General features: G+C 47.9%; 1 pseudogene across 1 annotated transcript; it reads left to right on the top strand.

Moving 5' to 3' along the window:
- Nucleotides 1–12,055: 12,055 nt before the first annotated feature.
- Nucleotides 12,056–17,832, top strand: LOC127488596 (serine/threonine-protein kinase LMTK3-like; annotated as a pseudogene). Its single transcript, XR_016225734.1, has 5 exons — nucleotides 12,056–12,140; nucleotides 12,586–12,721; nucleotides 12,824–12,899; nucleotides 13,076–14,543; nucleotides 14,622–17,832. The product of XR_016225734.1 is annotated as a serine/threonine-protein kinase LMTK3-like (transcript).

The following is a 17,832-nucleotide window of genomic DNA, read 5'->3' as shown; positions in this document are numbered from 1 at the left end:
TCAGTAGTGTCATTTGGAAAGTTGTTGTGAGGATGAATTAATGTAGGATTGTTTTAATCACTTTTTCTGCCTTTGCTGGAACACAGGAACACTGTTGCTCTTTTGAGTATTTTTGTTTAGGTGGCAAACACTTCTGTGGTCTAAGTGCTTTCACAAACACGAATGCATTCAGTCCTCCTAGTGATTCTCTGGCTGCTGTCATTATACTGATTAACATAGGCGGTGCCAGGGATGGAGTCCCCCACCTGGGCCACAAGTTGGGCAGCTGGTGGCCGCTCAGCCTGGGGTGTGTGCATAATTCTAATTTGTTTGTTCTATCTTGTTTTCTGTAAATAGGTCACATCATCCGTTCATAGTGGTGGTTTTGTTTCTTGCTTTGAAATCTTTATATCATCTCTCTTTTCTGTTCTTTTTATTTATTTTGTGATCTTGCTGGGAGGGCTATAACCTTAGTATCATATTGAATTGAAGGAGTGATAGCAGAGAATCTTTGTTTTATTACCAATGTTAAAGTGATTATTTGAAGGGTGTATCATCAAGTGTGATACTAAAATTTATGGCAGGTGACCTATTTTATGTAGCTAGCCTGTATCAGTTTAAAACAATGCTAGAAGTTGTTCTTTTAGATTTTAAAAAATCATGAAGACTTCATTTTATCAAGTTATTTTTCCATTTATTGAGCTATTTACCTTTTTTTTTTCTTTTTGCTTTCATCTGTTGGCATGGTGATTTAAGGTTCTATTCTACCATTTCACCATTACAGTGTTTTTGAGACAAGCACAATTTGGTTTAGATGTTTGTTTTCTTTGATTTTCTTTTGATTTAGGATTTCTGTGTCCACATTCATAAGCAAAGCTAGCTTTTCCAGTTGCCTTGGCTTTTTTTTTAAATCCATGGTTGACTTTCTCTCCGGTTTTCATAGACAAAGATTTCTGTGCCCTTGCACTCCTTAGTCTCAGGTGCGGGTGCAGAGCAGGGGTGCTGACCCCCAGCCTCAGTTGGTTCTTCCTGAAGTACTCCATGTTTCTCCATCCTGGCTAGACAATGCACGAGGGGAGCTTTTAAAATACACCCACACCCAGACCCCTCTTCAGATCAGCTCACCAGAATCTCAGGTTTTTCTACCTCCCAGATGTGGCCACGTGCCCCAGCTGTAGCTCTTAGGTGCTGAGTCTCAGAGGTGGATGTATTGTCAGCTGACCTGCTCTTCCTTAGCGGGTGAAGCTTTTGGTTCCACAGGAGGAGAGAAGGACCTGAGAACTTTTGTGTCTTCCCTGGGGTGGCCTTGCCCCTTTCCCAGGCCTGTGCTGGTCACATGGCCCCAGTCTGTCCCTAAGTGCCCAGGATAATGTCCAAATCCCCCAGTATGCAGTTTCCCAGGCCAACACCCCTCCCCCAGAGCTGGTTTATCTTGATCCCAAAGTAAGTTGTTGCACGCGTTAGCTGGAGTGTCCCACCTCCCCGGAGTCTGTCTTTTTACTTTCCATCATGAACATATTTTAGAAACTACTGGAAAGAAGCAAGAATCCTACAAGGAACTCTCCTGCAACAGAGGATTCCTTGCAAGTTTTGCCTGTCATCCCAAAAGGTCCTGGGTCCCAAAAGGCTCCCATCCAGGACACCTGCTGTCTTGAGTGTTCCCTCTGCTTTGTTTCCTTTGGTCTCAGTCATTCATGACGTCTATGACCTTGACAGTTTGGAAGATTACAGGTCAATCATTTATGAGAAGATCCTTTGGCCTACAGATATTTCTTCCTGATTAGCCCCAAGAGAGCATTTCTGGCCAGAGTATTGGGGAACTGAGTCTGGGTTATTCTCATTGCTTCTCTACGTAGGCCTAGTGTGATACGTTTGATATGTTGATATGACCTCTTATTGCTGAAGATGATGTCACTCACTTGATTAACCCATTAAATCCCATGTTTCTGATTCTACAAATATCAACAAAATTGACACATGTGTATCAAAATAGATTGTAAATCATCATGTAGAGTTTATATATCCTTTATTATTATTATTAACAAAGAAACCTACTGCCCTATAAAAAAGACATTGGGACAAAGGCATCTTTTATATATCTATAAAGCATCCTATAAATAGGTTATTAGGCAAATATGAAATCCTTTCAGGTATTACACAATATACAAAAAGTGACTTTCATGACCTGACAATAATTATTTTTGCTGGAAAGAAGAAAAAGACTTCAGAGCGTTACATTACATTTTTGACAATATATTGTCAGTTTCCCAGAGCATGACTTGTTTTGATATCATCATTGTTCTTGCTATTTGAGAACAATATGGCTTCTCATGTCAAATCTGATATCAGTTTGGAGAGTAGCAGTTTCAGCAGTGTTAACGCTTCCTCCTGAAGCTTTCTCATGGGTTTGTTTTAGGAATGCTAAGTAGAAGTCTCTTGAAATCCTGCAAATTTATGATCTTTATTGTCTTTGTTCACAAATTTGAATAATCCATGCATTTATGATACACCTGTTGAAGATTCAAGTGGGCATTTATTTATTTTTACCTCTAACAAAAGTGGACTGCTTGGAAACCAAACAATGGTGCTTATGCACAGCACCAGTGAAATTGTTATAGGTGCCCAATTCCTGTAAAGAGAATGCTGGCTCTGCTCTTTATTTCTTTCTCCTATCATTGAAGTTTGCCAAGTGGTTCCACTGTGTTGCGGTTTGTTCCAACAGCAACTCATTCATTATGTGACCACTTGATCATGAGCATTTCATTATTTTATGGAATCTGTTATCATGGAGCCTCTTGAATGTGTTTTCATCAGTGCTGTTGGCGTCAGAGGACTCTTGTGTTTTGTCCATTTTCCCTCATGGTGTCTGTAGTTTAAAAACCAGGATTTCAAAGGTGGACCAGCAAGTCATAATCAGTGAATAGATGGTCAAAAAACCGTGATTGTGGATTCTCTCTCACTTCAAGCATTTCTAGAGCCACCTTACTCCCAAACCCCCCAGGCTACAATTTGTCAACAGATGACCACAAGCAGGAACATGTTAGAGTTTGTCAGGCAGGCTGCAGTACACTACACATTACTATCTGTATACACTGCCTCCGTGTCCTATTTATAGGACAGCTACTTTATCTTTTTAATCTTTTTTAATGAATTTATTTGAGAATCAGAGTTACAGAAAGAGAGGGGGAGAGAGAGGGAGAGACACAGAAGAAGAGGTCTTCCATCCACTGGTTCACTCTCAAGATATCTGTAATGGCTGGAGCACGGCCAACCCAAAGCCAGGAGCCAGGAGCTTCTTCTGGTTCTCCCATGTGTATGCAGGGGCCCAAGGACTTGGGCTGTCTTCTACTGCTTTCCCAGGCCATAGCAGAGAGCTGGATAGGAAGTGGAACAGCCAGGACTCGATGGGAACTCATAAGGGATGCCAGCACTGCAGGCGGCAGCTCTACCTGCTACACCACAGCCCTGGCCTTGCAGATGTGTGCTTAAAAACAGCAGATTTTGTTGGTGTTTCTGGTTGAGTAACTCTGCTTAATCAGTAGTTTGTTGAGTGAGCAAAAGGCCTCTTTCCCTGATCTTCCAGAACACCACAAATGTGGAGAATGCAAATGCTGCAATATGTCCACTTGTCTGCAGTCCAGCAACTTGGGCAATGCTGAGACCTAGAAATGCCTCTTTTCTTGGAATAAGATGTTCAAGTCCCCTCACTCTGCCCAACGTCTTTCTGGGCTTGCAGCCTGTGCTGGGCCCAGCTGTTTGCAGGGTGGAATGAGCTGGGATCTGCATGGTTTTATCTAGCCATGGGCACAGCCTGGCTGTTCTGTTCACCACAGCACCCAAAAGGAGCACTGGGCACATCAGTAATGAGCTGCCCTCCCACACATGGTTGTCACGGGTTGAGGGCGCCTCCAGCAATGGCTGGCTGGCCAGGACAAGGAACAGGGACTGGGGAACCAGCCATGCAGTGGTGATTATAAGAAAACCTCTCTGAGCCTCAATTTCTCCATCAGAATACTGATATAGTGATGGTTTGTTTAAAGTGTTAGCATGGCAGTAGCATGCTGTATGCACTAAATTGGTAAGAAAAGCTTAGCAAAATAACAATAATGGAGCCAAGGCATGCATCTGGCCTCAGGGAGGCTGCAGAAGATCTGTGTGGTGAGTGCAGGCCTGGGTAAGGCCTGCTTCATCCTGGAGCTCAGAATAGAAGCAGGAAGTGCTGGCATCACCATGCAGGTCTGTGAGGTCAGAGAACTGAGCTGGGTCAAGTACACACAGTTGTCAGGATTTATAGTCCAGGAAGAGACCCAAGGTCCCGGGCCAGAAACCAGACCATATTTGAATACCCAAGAGAACCAGTGTGGAGTGAAGTGAATGTTACAGGGCATCCAAATAGAACCATAAGATCCTGCAGCTGGAAAAGTGCCAGGTTCAGCTGCCCCCAGTCTCACATCACAGGCATATGAATTTCAGGAACAGCTAAGGGGCTTCCTAGACAGCACACCAGTCCCTTAGGCTTTGCTTGGCCTGGAAGGAAGGAGACAACCCATACCTGTGTCTGCACGGCCCCCCATTGTGGCATGTACACAGATGCAGCACAACCTGGGCTGCTCGAAGTGAGGGATCAGCCTGGGCCAAAAGCAGTCAGCTCTCCAGAGGGCCTGGGGCTCTCGCTCCATTTTGTCTCAGAAATGTTCTATATTATTTGTTATGTGATTATTATTCTGTGCTTTGGTACTGGTCCTCTCTGGTCTCAGTTGGTGAGAACAGGACCTTGTCAGTGCAGGCCTTGGCACCAGGAACAGAGTGTGTCAGGAGGGGCCACGGCTCAAACACCAGTTGGGGACAGAATGGCCCAGCCTGTGGAAGGGAGAGCATCCGTCCTGTGCATGCATGCCCTTTGTTTAATTAACTGTCCACATGGCTACCTTTCATCTCCGCAGGCAGAAAGAAATTGCTGTGTGTTCCATCTGCTGCAGGGTCCATAAGACAAATGCTTCTCATCACATCTCTGCAGTCAGGGACTTCTCATTACCAACTAGATCCCCTCCTTTCCTTGTTGAGGGTGGGTGTTTGGACTGTTGTGGTCCTTTTGATAAGTATCTGTTAGCATCTCAGCTGTAATAAACCCCGACCATAGTTGAATTTCTTTCTCATAATAGAAAGAGGAAGAGTGACATTTTTAACTTTTATTTAATATAAATTTCCAAAGTACAACTTTTAGATTTTAGCAGCTTTTCCCCCTGATAAGCTACACTCACACCCCTCCCATCTCCGACTCCCTCTCCCATCTCATTCACATCAAGATTCATTTTCAATTATCTTTATATACAGAAGATCAATTTAGTATATACTAAGTAAAGATTTCAACAGTTTTCACCCACACAGAAACACAAAGTATAAAGTACTGTTTGAGTACTAGTTATGCCATTAATTCACATAGTACTACATATGAAGGACAGAGATCCTACATGTGGAGTAAGTGCCCACGTGTGACTCCTGTTGTTGATTTAACAATTGACACTCTTATTTATGATGTCAGTAATCACCGAAGGCTCTTGTCATGAGCTACCAAGGCTATGGAAGCCTCTTGAGTTCACCAACTCCGATCTAACATATGATCCAACATATGCGTAGACAAGGCCATAGTCAAAGTGGAAGTTCTCTCCTCTCTTCAGAGAAAGATACCTCCTTCTTTGATGGCCCGTTCTTTCCACTGGGATCACACTCTCAGAGATCTTTCATTTAGGTTACTTTTTTTTTTTTTTTGCCAAAATGTCTTGGCTTTCCATGCCTGAAATACAATCATGGGCTTTTTAGCCAGATCCAAATGCCTTAAGGGCTGATTTTGAGGCCAGAGTGCTGTTTAGGACATCTGCCATTCTATGAGTCTGCTGTGTATCCCGCTTCCCATATTCTCTCCTTTTTAATTCTATCAGTTGTTATTAGACACTAGTCTTGTTTATGTGGTCCCATTGACACTTAATCCTATCAGTATAATTTCTGAACTGAAATTGATCACTTTGACTAGTAAGATTTTGTAATTCTCATCGTAGAGATCTTTGACATCCTTGGTTCAGTTTATTCCAAGGTATTTGATTGTTTTTGTAGCTATTGTGAATGGGATTGATCTTAGAAGTTCTTTCTCAGCTTTGGCATTGCCTGTGTATACAAAGGCTGTTGATTTTTGTGCATTGATTTTATATCCTACTACTTTTCCAAACTGTTCTATGAGTTCCAATAGTCTCTTAGTAGAGTTCTTTGGATTCCCTAAATAAAGAATCATATCATCTGCAAAGAGGGATAGTTTGACTTCTTCCTTCCCTATTTGTATCCCTATAATTTCTTTTTCTTGCATAATGGCTCTGGCTAAAACCTGCAGTAATATATTGAATAGCAATGGTGAGAGTGGGCATCCCTGTCTGGTACCGTATCTCAGTGGAAATGCTTCCAACTTTTCCCCATTCAATAGGATGCTGGCCATGGGTTTTTCATAAATTGTTTTGATTGTATTGAGGAATGTTCCTTCTATACCCAATTTGCTTAGAGTTCAGTGGGAACTTTGCTTGATGTTTTCCATTTTGGTCTGCACAGTGCTTATAGCTAAGCTTGGATGTTCAGTAGGTGAGGAGCATTAATGCACTTCCAACATACTCAATTTTCAGCCTGCAGGGGTTTATCAGGGCTTAACTCCATTGAAAGTTGAGGAGCATCTGCAGCCTTAGTAGGCTGTGGGGCCCAGGGGGCTGTCACTGTTGGTCTTGCCTTGCCCTGCGTAATAGGGTCAAGCCCTGGGTGAGTGGAAGAGCCTGGCGGTAGGTGCAGCTGGGGAAATGGGTTTAGGGCTGGTGATTTACAGGGGAGAAATGCCCTGCAGGTGAGTCATTTCCATCTGCAGGGACTGGCTGGCCCTGGGAGGGGCTGCTCCAGGATGAGCCAGGCCCCAGCTATGAAAGCTTGAGAGTGGAAGGCATGGTGGAAAGACATGTGGGGATGCTGGGGGCTGCATGGGATGGCACGTGGGGGCCACAAGGAGAGCAAAGGGGAAGCTGGAGCTAGCGGGGATGGCACTGGGACTCTCCAGGAGCCAGTCCATGTTGGTCTAGGACGTGTTTGAGGACCTGCAGCACCTGATCACAGAGCACAGCACCATGAGCCAGTGTCCTTCCTGGGCTCCTGAGCACCCTTGGGTACAGGGTGGGGGTGAGGGGGCCTCTGTTGTCCTTGCTTTGTGGACAGAGGAGGCTGAGGCAGTGGACACAGCAGCTCCAACTCCCAGTGTGATTGGCTGAGAGCCCTTGCTCCCCACTTCATACGTGATGTGTGGGAGGAATTTAGAAAAGCAAGCAGAATGTCTCTGAGGGCCCCAGGGAGACGTCCTTGAGGGGGGTGTAGCTAGTGGAGACACGGGAACACCATCCCTGGTGTCACAACTGAGGCAGCGGAAGCCATGGGATTGTCTGATGACAATCTGGAATGGCCAGAGCTGTGCTGATCTGAAGGCAGGAGCCAGTCTCTTCTTCCAGGTCTCCCACATGGGTGCAGTGGCCCAAGGACTCTTGCACCACCTTTTACTGCTTCCTGAGGCCATAGCAGAGAGCTGTATTGGAAGTAGAGCAGCCGGGACTCGAACTGGCACCCATATGGGGTGGCAGCACTGCAGGCGGTAGTTTTACCAACTATGCACAGCACTGCAGTAAGCTTTTTTAAAGAAAGCTCAACATTTCATGGATTAATTTTGTGAAGATAAAATGTTACTGACAGAAGTCCATGTGGTTGGAAGCCCCTTATTTTTGTCCTCACTACCCCTATATTCTCTTCTTACACTGAGGGAGAACAGGAGCAAACTTCTGTTGGAATCATTCTATGTATACCCCAATCAAGGACTCTTCTCCAAAACCAAAGCAAAACAAATAAAAGATATAAAAAGCAAAAGAAGGAGGTTTCCAGGCCAGACCTTCTGAGCAGTTAACAGAAGCAAACAACTCTTCTCTAGAGAGAGAGTTCATAGCCAAACGGTCCCAGTTAGAAATCAATTGTTAAATACGTGAGGAAAAACCTTTTAAAAAGGGAAACAAGGAAAGAGGAGGGCGCTGATTCCTTAAAAACACTTCTAAAACTACAGTGTGATGGAGGATATGTAATAAATATGTTGAACACATTATGAAAGACAAATTATTCCAAGAAAATATTAAGACATTAAGTAAATATTAAAATACCACTATAAACCCTATTGTTTAGAAATAACCAAATAGGACACACTAATTGAAAATAATACAATGTGAATGAGGTACAGATTAATTTAGACACTGCCAAAGAAAGAATTGGAAAACTGGATGTTAGATTTAAATAAATAATGCAAAACAGCACAAAGGCATACAGATTGAAACAATAACATAGAGATAAAAGACATAAAGTGAGAAGATACAGCCTTATCTAATACGGCTCAAAAGGGAGAAAGGAGATGGAAAGAGATAATGGCTGAGAAATTGCAAGTGGACACAAGTTGAAGGAGCATGAATCCTTAAAAGAATAAGTAAAAATACGCACACATTGAAATGAATTGTGCTGTAATTCAGATTACCCAGGAAGCTAAGACAATTTGACTGAGAGGACCACTTAAGAACAAGAGAGACTGAAGACAGTGGAATAATTTTCTGGAAGAGGCTGAAGGAAAGTAACTGTCAATCTTAAATTTTAGACCCAGCTAAACTACTTTTCAAGGATTTAACTCAGAAAGTAACAAACTGAGTGTTATGCAAATAAAGTCTTAATAAAAAAAAATGATGCTCCCTCACCAATGATCTGGAAGCCAAAGGATGACTGATTTGAGGAAATTGCTTCTAAGATGCAGAATGAAAGAACTGTAACATTTTTGACAGCCACCCTTGATAGTGGAGGTTTCTTTTGAACTGAAGCAATTCATATAGATTTAAAATCTACTAAAGTATATTTTAGTCTATGCTTGTTGGAGCCTTAATCATGGAAGGAAATATCTAAAAATGCTGGTAGTGGAGCAGTTATGGTGATAGATTTGTGACTTCTAAGCTTCTACTTTTCTCACCTTCTTAAACATTTTGTTAAAAAACACAATATCACATGAATAATTGTTTGCTTAATTTAGAGGTAAAAATATCCAGAAAACAAAGGAATTGATGTTAGTGTCAGAAGATTTATGGTATTCAATCCTTATGCTTTGTTGTTACTATTATGTAATTTGTTTTCTTTTTTAAATGAATGTGAATTTATTTTCCTGGCTAAGGAGTCAAGAAGCAAAAGTATTGATGCTTTAGAAAAAGTAATTTGTTACTGATATTGATGAGACCAATTAACTGTTTCCACCAGAATGTTAATTGGTGTAGTTTATTTAGAATACTCTAAAGAACCAATCAGTTAAAATTTATGTGATATATCCTTTCAGGAGCAATATTTCATAGATAAAGGCACTACTGCAAAGCATACATAGGAAAGGAAATGTATGGCAACTATTTGTAGAGCAAAAGGAAACAAAACCCAAGACACACTAACTAAATGTTTAAAAAGTCTTGTCTTCCAAGAACAAAGAAATAATGTACTAGTTTAGCACAATACATAAGTTCCCCAGTACAGAAGCAAAACAGAATCTAAAAAGGAAGCAACAGTATTAGGAAGTTACTGGAACTGCCAATGGTCAGAGGTGAGAGGGTTTCAGTTTTATACCAGGTAGGATATTGAAACTCAGCACCATGTGGAAAGCTGGGATCTGGAAAGGGTGTAAACAAAGTACAAGACATACTGAATCACTAAACTCACTGATCCAAGAACATGACAAAGAAGGTTTTTTTAAAGATTTATTTTTATTTTAAAGGCAGAGCTACGGGGGTGGGGGAAATTGGTCTTCCACTCACTGGTTCACTCTCCAAATAGCCACAAAAGCCACAGCTGAACTGATCCAAAGAGGAGCTTTTTCCTGGTCTCCCATGCAGATGCAGGAGCTCAAGGACTTAGGCCACTTTCCACTGCCCTCCCAGTCCACAGTTGGAAGAGCTGGATGTGGACTGGAGTAGCTGGGTCTCAAACTGGCACCCATAGTGGATGCTGGCACTGCATGCAGTGGCTTTTACCCACGTAGTCATAGCGCCAGCCCAGACAAGGAAGGTTTGACAGATGCTCTCAATGCCTAGTTTATATCTAGAAAATATATCATATTCTAATGAAATGTAATTATCTGAGATAATTATGATAGGATGCTTGGCTTGTGGGTAAACAGTGCAAGCTTGAAGCTCTAAAGATAATCCCCTCAGAAGTGTCCCCCCACAAATGGACAGGGACTCAGGAGGCAAATATCTCACCGTTTTCTCTCCTGGTCTGGGACAGCTCTGGATGTGTTTGCTCTGTATTATGTATAGCAGGAGTGTGCTTTCATTGTGCATAAAAGTAACCTGATTATTTATCTTCATTAGCTGGTTTTCATCAGTTTTCTCTCTCACTTTGCTGTTCCTCTACTGATGTTACCTGGAATGACATTCCAATAAAATACAATTTGGAGCTTTACATAGGGGTCTCAAAGGTGAAATATATTCTAAATGAATAAAGAAAAAAGTCTTCCAAAAGGAAATTACAGATAAATATCCTACTTGCACTGCAGTACAAATGCATTATTTTGTACACAGTGCAGAGAAATATCAAGTTCATTTTAAATTATTAAGCATTATTTTAAATATCAGGGAGAAAGAAGCAGTTGATACACCTTAGATACTAGACAAAATCAAACTCAAAATTATTCAGAGGAATATTGACCAAAATCCTCCATATTTACATCCTGAAAGGTAGAATAGAAATTTTTGGTGTTAAAATAAATTCATAATACAGTGCTATTAAAATACACAAATAATATACCATGATTTTGAGAAAACAAAATAAATAGAAATTTGTGTCCCCCTAAAACTTGAGATAACAAAGCAACAATTTCAGGAAATTGATAAATATCTTTAAAGTAATTCTTTTAATTTATAGAAATGAGGAAATTTATGTAACTAAGATGATAGCTAATTTTTCTCAATTTTTACCATGAACTAGCTAATCACTCAGTAAGCAAAATAATGTGCAGTTTACATGAGCAAACAACTTAGTTTTTGTCTGCTGTTATTTTTTTGGTACAGATACAGGAAATCTTTTTCATAAAGATAAATGTATACATTGTTATCCTTTGCCATAGAATAGTGGAAGTCTTGACCACTGCAAAAATTAAGACATATAAAGAGAAAAAAATCAAGCTCACAGCCAATTTCAGGACCTGAAGTGGGGCTTCCCACCTTCCAGGAAGAGACAGAGATCAACTGCTGAGCAAACTAACCGTAACCCAGAGAGGACTAAAGAAACAGCCTTATAAGAACAAATGAGTTAAGCCACCTACTAGCTTTGTGACTAGATCCGTGGCACCTTTAATGACAACCTGGACAGGACTACAAAATGTCACATAGATACCTGACTTCTGATTTGGTGGCTTGATGGGAGGTACAACAGTGGGAGGTACACAAGAGCTGCAGACATGTGGAGTGGAGAGGAAAACCGGAGGAGGGAGAGAGAAAACACCAATAAAAATTCCTTAAAATGTGCCTACCTCCCCACAGAAGATAATCTCTCTTAGCTGGGCTACAATGCTGACAACGTGAATACTTAATGAAATAAGCCAGTTACCAATAACAAATACCCCAAATTTTCCCTGACAGAGAACCAAAAATGCAATGTATATGAGTAATATTGACCTGAGATTTGATTATTGTTTACAGCCCTCTACTGTTGGGGAAGAGTTTTTTTCTTCTTTTTGTTCAGTCCTTTTTTTAGTGGACGGTTAAGGTTATAATCATAAACAGAATGTGTGTCCCTTCAAAAATGAAAAAAATGCTGAAAACAATTTTGATGTAAATTTGCTTCAGCTGAAATCAACATGGGAAAGAAAAATACTACTAAGACTCTGAACAAGGATACTAAGTAATAACATCGGGGCCCAGCCTGAGGACAAGGCCTGGGCTTGGCTCGGCCTGGCTTCCTGACGCAGGACCCTCACCACTGCCCTCGCAAGGCCGGGCCCCCGATGGAGCCGCCAAGCGCTCGCGAGCGACCTGGGAACCCGGACTTACCCGCGTGCTGTAGGAAGGCCTATGATGGCGACGGTGGAGGTCAGGAAGGACGTTGCCACCATCTGGTGGACTCTCTGGAGAACCCGCAACGGTCCAAACGGCTGACTTATGGGCCACGTTCGGAAGACAGCGCAGCACCTGGAAGGGAGAGGAGACCGGCAGCCGCTGCTGCGCCTGCGTAATGAGGGTTGAAGTGGTCCGTTCCCTCCAGAATCCGGCCTGGGAGCTGGCTCTCCCGCGAAAGGGAACTCCCCGTCTGGAAGCTGCCATCAGGGAAACCATGAAGGACAGGGGTCTGGGCTGGGGGGGGGTCGCCCCTGTGCTCACCTGCACCCCCACCCTAGGGAACTGCCTGCTGACCTCAGACCTCACCATGCGCATGGGAAAGCATGGCCTTGCCCACAGCAGTTACAAGGTGGGGACTGCCCTCCAGCGGGGCGGGTGCCAAGAGGGTGGCCTGAGGAGCCTGACCCCCCCCCCCAAGAGAGTCTGCCCCCAGGAGGATATTACCTGACGCGGGAGCACCTGTGGATCCCATTGCGCTGGGCGGAGATTGAGCTCCTCAGGGAGCTGCACTGCACCTCCATGGTGGTGGACCAGAGCCAAGAGAGCAACATCTGGTGAGGGCCCTGCGGTTCTGCAGGTGGGGAAACAGGCTCCCGACCCGCAGCAGGACAGCTCTGGGCTCTGACCTCCCTGCACCACCCCTGTGCCGCCCGCAGGTCCCTGGGGGTGATCCTGTGGGAGCCCTTTGAGTCTGGGGCGCGCCACCTCTTGGACGAGGTCCTGGCCTTCGTGGTCTGCAGCAGCTCCTCAAGCAGAGAGTCAAGCTGCCCTACACCGACTACTGCGGGGACCCCAGACCTGCTGGGGGCCCGGCTCCCCCACCACCTCTGCCAGCACCTGCGAAATGGAGGGAGGAAAACAGGCAGGGAGGGGCACTGCTGCGGCTTGATGCACTTTCTCCCTAACAGACTCCTACTGCTTCTATCTCTAATCCAGACAGGACTCCTCACACCTGCCAGCCTCCCCCTCCCCACCGTCCCCCCAGCTTTCTGCCCTGCATACTTTCACCCCAACCCCCAACCCCGTATGACATCTTGCAGTCTGGCTGGCTATTGCCTGCCCAGTGCCCCTCGGCCTCTGACCTCCAGCTGCAGCTCACCTACCTGCTGTCCCATCGGCTTCCCCCGGCTGCCCCCGCCGCCGACTCCTCCCAAGATGGCCCCTTCCCCTGGTCCTGGCCCATGTCGCACAGCTCACCGCACCCCAGGACCCTCTCGTTCTCGTTCCCGCTTCTGGATGGCTTCCCCGAGGCTGATCCAAAGGCGGCCTGAACCTCCAGTGCTCTTTGAGAAGACCCGGCGGGGGGCTGTGCCCCCTAGCACCCCGCATCCAGGTCCCGGCCCCCCTTGTCAGCCCTTCCAATCCCGTCTACAAGGCACTAGCCACGCCTAGCGTGCTACTCTGTCATCAGTGTCCGCAGCCCCTTAGTGAGCGGGGAGTACTATGTGTGCCTGTAAGAACATGGTTTTCACCTGGAAACCCACTTCCCCAACGAGTGGAACCCTCTGGATCCCGGCATATCTGCCCCCCAGGACTTCAGGTCACTCCCGTGGTCCCCCAGCTAGTGTCCGAGACCTGGACCTCCCCCTTCTTCTCTGGGCCTCTGCCTCTCCCGGCCCAGTCCTGGGCATTAGGCAGCTTCCTGCTGAGCGGCTGGGATCCCAAGGGCTGGGGCACTGGGGAGACGCTGGTGGGAGACCTTGTGGAAGTGCTGGGGGAGTGAGGACGAAGAGGAGAGCAGCTCTGGCGAAGGCAGCAGCACCTGTGGAGGGGTGGCCCCAGCCACCAGGGCCCCTGCCGTGCCCCAGTGCAGCCACAAGGGGGCCTGCTGCTGCCTGCCGCTGGAGCCGGATGAAGTTGTGGGCGATTGGCGGGGGTACGCTGCCATTGGTTGTGCCCACCCCCAATTGAGGACGACTCCTCCCTTGGGGCAGAATAAGAGAAGGGCTCGCTGGCCTACCTCCCCTGGTCCCCACCTCCTCGGTCCCCCAGTACCCTGGGCGGGGACCACCTCCCGCTCCTCACCCCCTCCCTTCACCTCAGGCACCCGAGGACCCAGCCGTGTCCCACGACGGCCATGGCCAGTTTTGGCTCAGGCCTGTCCTCTCCGGTCCCCAACCCAGGGGACAACGTCTACGGCACCGAGACACTTTAATTTTCCCCCTTGAGGGAGCCTTCCCAGGTGCGTGGCGGCCGAGGAGGCAGGGGTCCCTCTGCCATGGGCTCCCCCAAGCCACTCCACCCAGGAGCACCCTGGCTGCCTCAGATGCGGGTCCCTTTCCCCTCCCAGGGTCCTGGGAGAAGCTGTAATGGGGCGACAGTGCTGGAGAGCGGGGGACAGCCCTTGATGAGGGGAAGGGGGTGGCGTAGAATGGGGTCCCAAGGCGGAGAAAGCACTGGATAATCGGGAGCTGACACCCCCAAGGAGGGAGGAGAAGGAGAGTAGGGGCCCAGGAGTACGAAGCCACCAGAGACGGGGACGTGGGGAGCCCCAGGACCCTGGGAGAAGACGCGGGAGAATGGGGGCCAGATACGGAGCACTAGCCGGAGAGACCCTCTCACAGTAGGTATGGCGGCTTCACCCCAGAGTGGTGGCCCCCTTGGCCCAGTTGCCAGGAGCGGGAAAATGAAGCCGGGACCTAGAGGAGAGCCAATGAGACTGGGGTAAGGGGGTGCCGAGAGCTCCCGGGGCTGGGAGGCTGGACCTCGGGAGTGGGGGCCGAGCACTAGTGGGCACGGGGATGGTGTAGACACAAAGGTCAGATGGGTAAAGAGCACGAGGCCACCACAGCTGCCACTGTGCTCAGAAAAAGCCTAGGAGACCAGGGCCAGGTGGGAAGTGCTGTCAGAGGGAGAGTCTGGGTCCCAGACAGCAAGGCCTGCGGCAACAATGCACCCAAGGGAGACGGGAGCCCCCCCCCCCAGCCGGAGAGGAAGTGCCCACAGATGCCGCGGCTCTTCTCGGACTTGGGACCCCCACAGGGGGACAGCGAGCAGAACAAAGGTGAGGAGGCCTGGGGGAGCTCAGGTGGAGGCCCTGGTGGGGCAGGCGGAGCAGAGCCTGGAGGCCGGATAGGCTGGGCATGGCGGACCCCAAAGCCACGACCATCGTGGCTCAGTCCCACCCTAACTCTGCTGCCTGGGGCCCATGTCCTTCCTTTTCCATGCCTCAGTTTCTCCATCTGCCAGAACAGATGGAAAGGATAGCACCTTCCTCCCATGGCTGTAGTTGAAGGAGTGAGATAACCTAGAGCATGCAAAGCTCACCTACTTCAGCCACTCCCACACACCAGGGTCTGCAGCTCAGCTGCCCACAGCAGCCTGACAGCAGCATAGGGACAAGGATGGGGCCAGCTCGGCTCCAGAGAATCTGCCTGGTTCTGAGGGGCAGCTCCTTCTCAGGAAGCCCACCTCCACTCTTTCCCCCTTTTAACCAGAGTGCTGTTTGTTTTTTTCCCCCATGGCTGTGACTAACTCAGAGGCAGCACATCTTTGGCCTTGTGGATTTCTGGGGGAAACTGTGGGGGCTGAGGTGTCCGCCCACCATGCCAGCCTCGAGGTGGGGATGGGGAGTGTGCCAGGCCCTGATCTGCCACCTGCGTCAGCCCTGGTGAGCTGGAGGTGCAGCAGTGCCTTCCCTGGAAAGGCAGTTGTACTAAGGATGCAGGAGTGTTTCACCCCTGGGGGCCCATGTCAGAGAAGAGAGGCCTCCGTGTAGAGGTGGGCATGGGGGTGTCCCCCAGAATCCCTGGGAGGTGATGGCGGCTCCTGCCTGTCCTAGGGACTCTTGGGCTCTCCTCTCCAGGTGAGTTTGTGGCTGGGAGGGGGCGAGGGCCAGGAAGGGGCTGGGCACAGGCCTCTGTCTCCTCAGCACCTTCACCAGGCCACAGTGGGTAGCGTGGGGCCAGCTGTGTTGGCAAAAGCTGGAACAGCTGCAGACCTGGGTGGGCAGAGGCTGGTGCTGGCCTGCTTTTTCCTACTCTGAACAGCTACGCATCCCCCAAGCCCTCACCCACAGTTCCCTTCCCTGGGAAGCCTTCCCCATTTCTAAGGGCCGTCACCCCGACTTTTCTCTGGGGTCCCCCAAACCCCTATTGCTTTTCCTGTGTGGCACCCTTGGGGACCCCATCATCCTGAGGTGGTCATTAGGAAAGGTGGACAGGAGGGAGGAAGCCAAGGGAGGATGTCCTGGCATCCAGGTCAAGGGCACTGAGTTAGGCATCAGCAAAGTGCATCCGCAGAAGAGCAGAAGGTCAGGGGAGGGGACCGTGACCTGGTCTGCATCCATGCTTCCTCCTGCCCGACCTGGGACCTCACTTTGTACCCATGCAACCCCCACAGGCCACAGTTCACTTATGTGCTGTTGGAGGAATGAGTATCCCTGTTCATTGGCAGTGAGGACACAGGTGGATCTGCTTGACCAGGAACGCTCGGTAAGTGAGTAGGACAGGATTGAGTTTCGAAGCCAGGTTTCCTCCTGTGGGGACATGAGACCAGGCACTGCTAGGGCAGGGGAGGGACCTGAAGACCACCAGAGAGTTCAGCTTTGGCATCTGAGTGCCAGGGTCACACTGTGGGTACCATTCATCCATTAACTTCACAGGCACTGAGACCTCCCAGGAGCTTGGCTCCATCTCTGTCTCCCTGCCACAGTGAGAGGGTCTGGGGGCTTCAAAAGCCCCCAGCTGGCAGAGGAGCAGGGCTTGCCTTAGGAAAGTGAGTTCCTGGCAGGTGCATGGATTCAGAGGTGGAGAAATGGGGAGATGACGCCTATGGCCAGAGGCACTGGGCACATAGACTGAGGGGCGCCTGGACAGAGTGCTGGCTGCTGTTAGGGAGTGGGGGCTGGCGGCTTACTGGAGCACAGCCAGGCCTGGGGGCCTGCCTCAGTCTCTGCGGGTTAAAGGGCTCACTCTATGTCTCCCCTTGCAGCCAAGCTCTCTCAGGTCTCCATGTTAGTGCTGCAGCTCATGTTCACACATTTCCTGGGTCAGTGCTGTGGCAACTCCTATGGAAGGGCACGAGCACCAGGGCGGCTGGTGGGGAGGCCAGCAGGGCGGGGTCCTCAGGGCCAGCAGAGGACAACGACGAGGAGCAGGATGCGGGCGCAGTGACAGTGGGTGCGGTGGCGGGGCCGTGGGGCCCTGGGAGGTCGTGGGCAGCCCTGGTGACTGTCAGGAGCAGTGCTGATGTGGACAGGGCCTGCCCATTGCAGGGGCTTCCCAAGTCTGCGTGCGGCCAATGAGCCCAAGGACAGGGCTCTGGGGAGGAAGTGCAATATGGTCTCCTTCCACAGGGACCTGACCTTCTGCCTCTTCCACCAGGTGGGGAGCCCGGAACAGGGGATTAAATTTCAAGTGAGATTATTGTATTTTTTTCATCCTTTATAAGTAAACACTGAGACACCTACAAAATAAATGATACAGTATGTCATACTTGGTTTCAAGTACTTCTAGGATAACAGGGATTGGCAGTTAAAACCATGGCAAAATAATGAAAATTATTTTCTTAATAACTGATGAGAAAAAACAGTTTGGTAGAAGAAAACGGCATAGGACTGGAATATTTTTAAAAACACAAATAGTCATGAAACATGAAAAACTGTTCATGAGACCAGTGTTCAAATTCCTCAGTAATAAAAGTAATGAAAATTATTGAAGCTGTT

This window comes from Oryctolagus cuniculus, chromosome 19 (assembly GCF_051225735.1).
Source record: "Oryctolagus cuniculus isolate XC-2025 breed Fujian yellow rabbit chromosome 19, ASM5122573v1, whole genome shotgun sequence".
In the NCBI taxonomy this organism is placed as follows: domain Eukaryota; kingdom Metazoa; phylum Chordata; class Mammalia; order Lagomorpha; family Leporidae; genus Oryctolagus; species Oryctolagus cuniculus.
The sequence above is the reverse complement of the archived record's forward strand: the minus strand, read 5'-3'. Positions and strand labels throughout refer to the sequence as shown.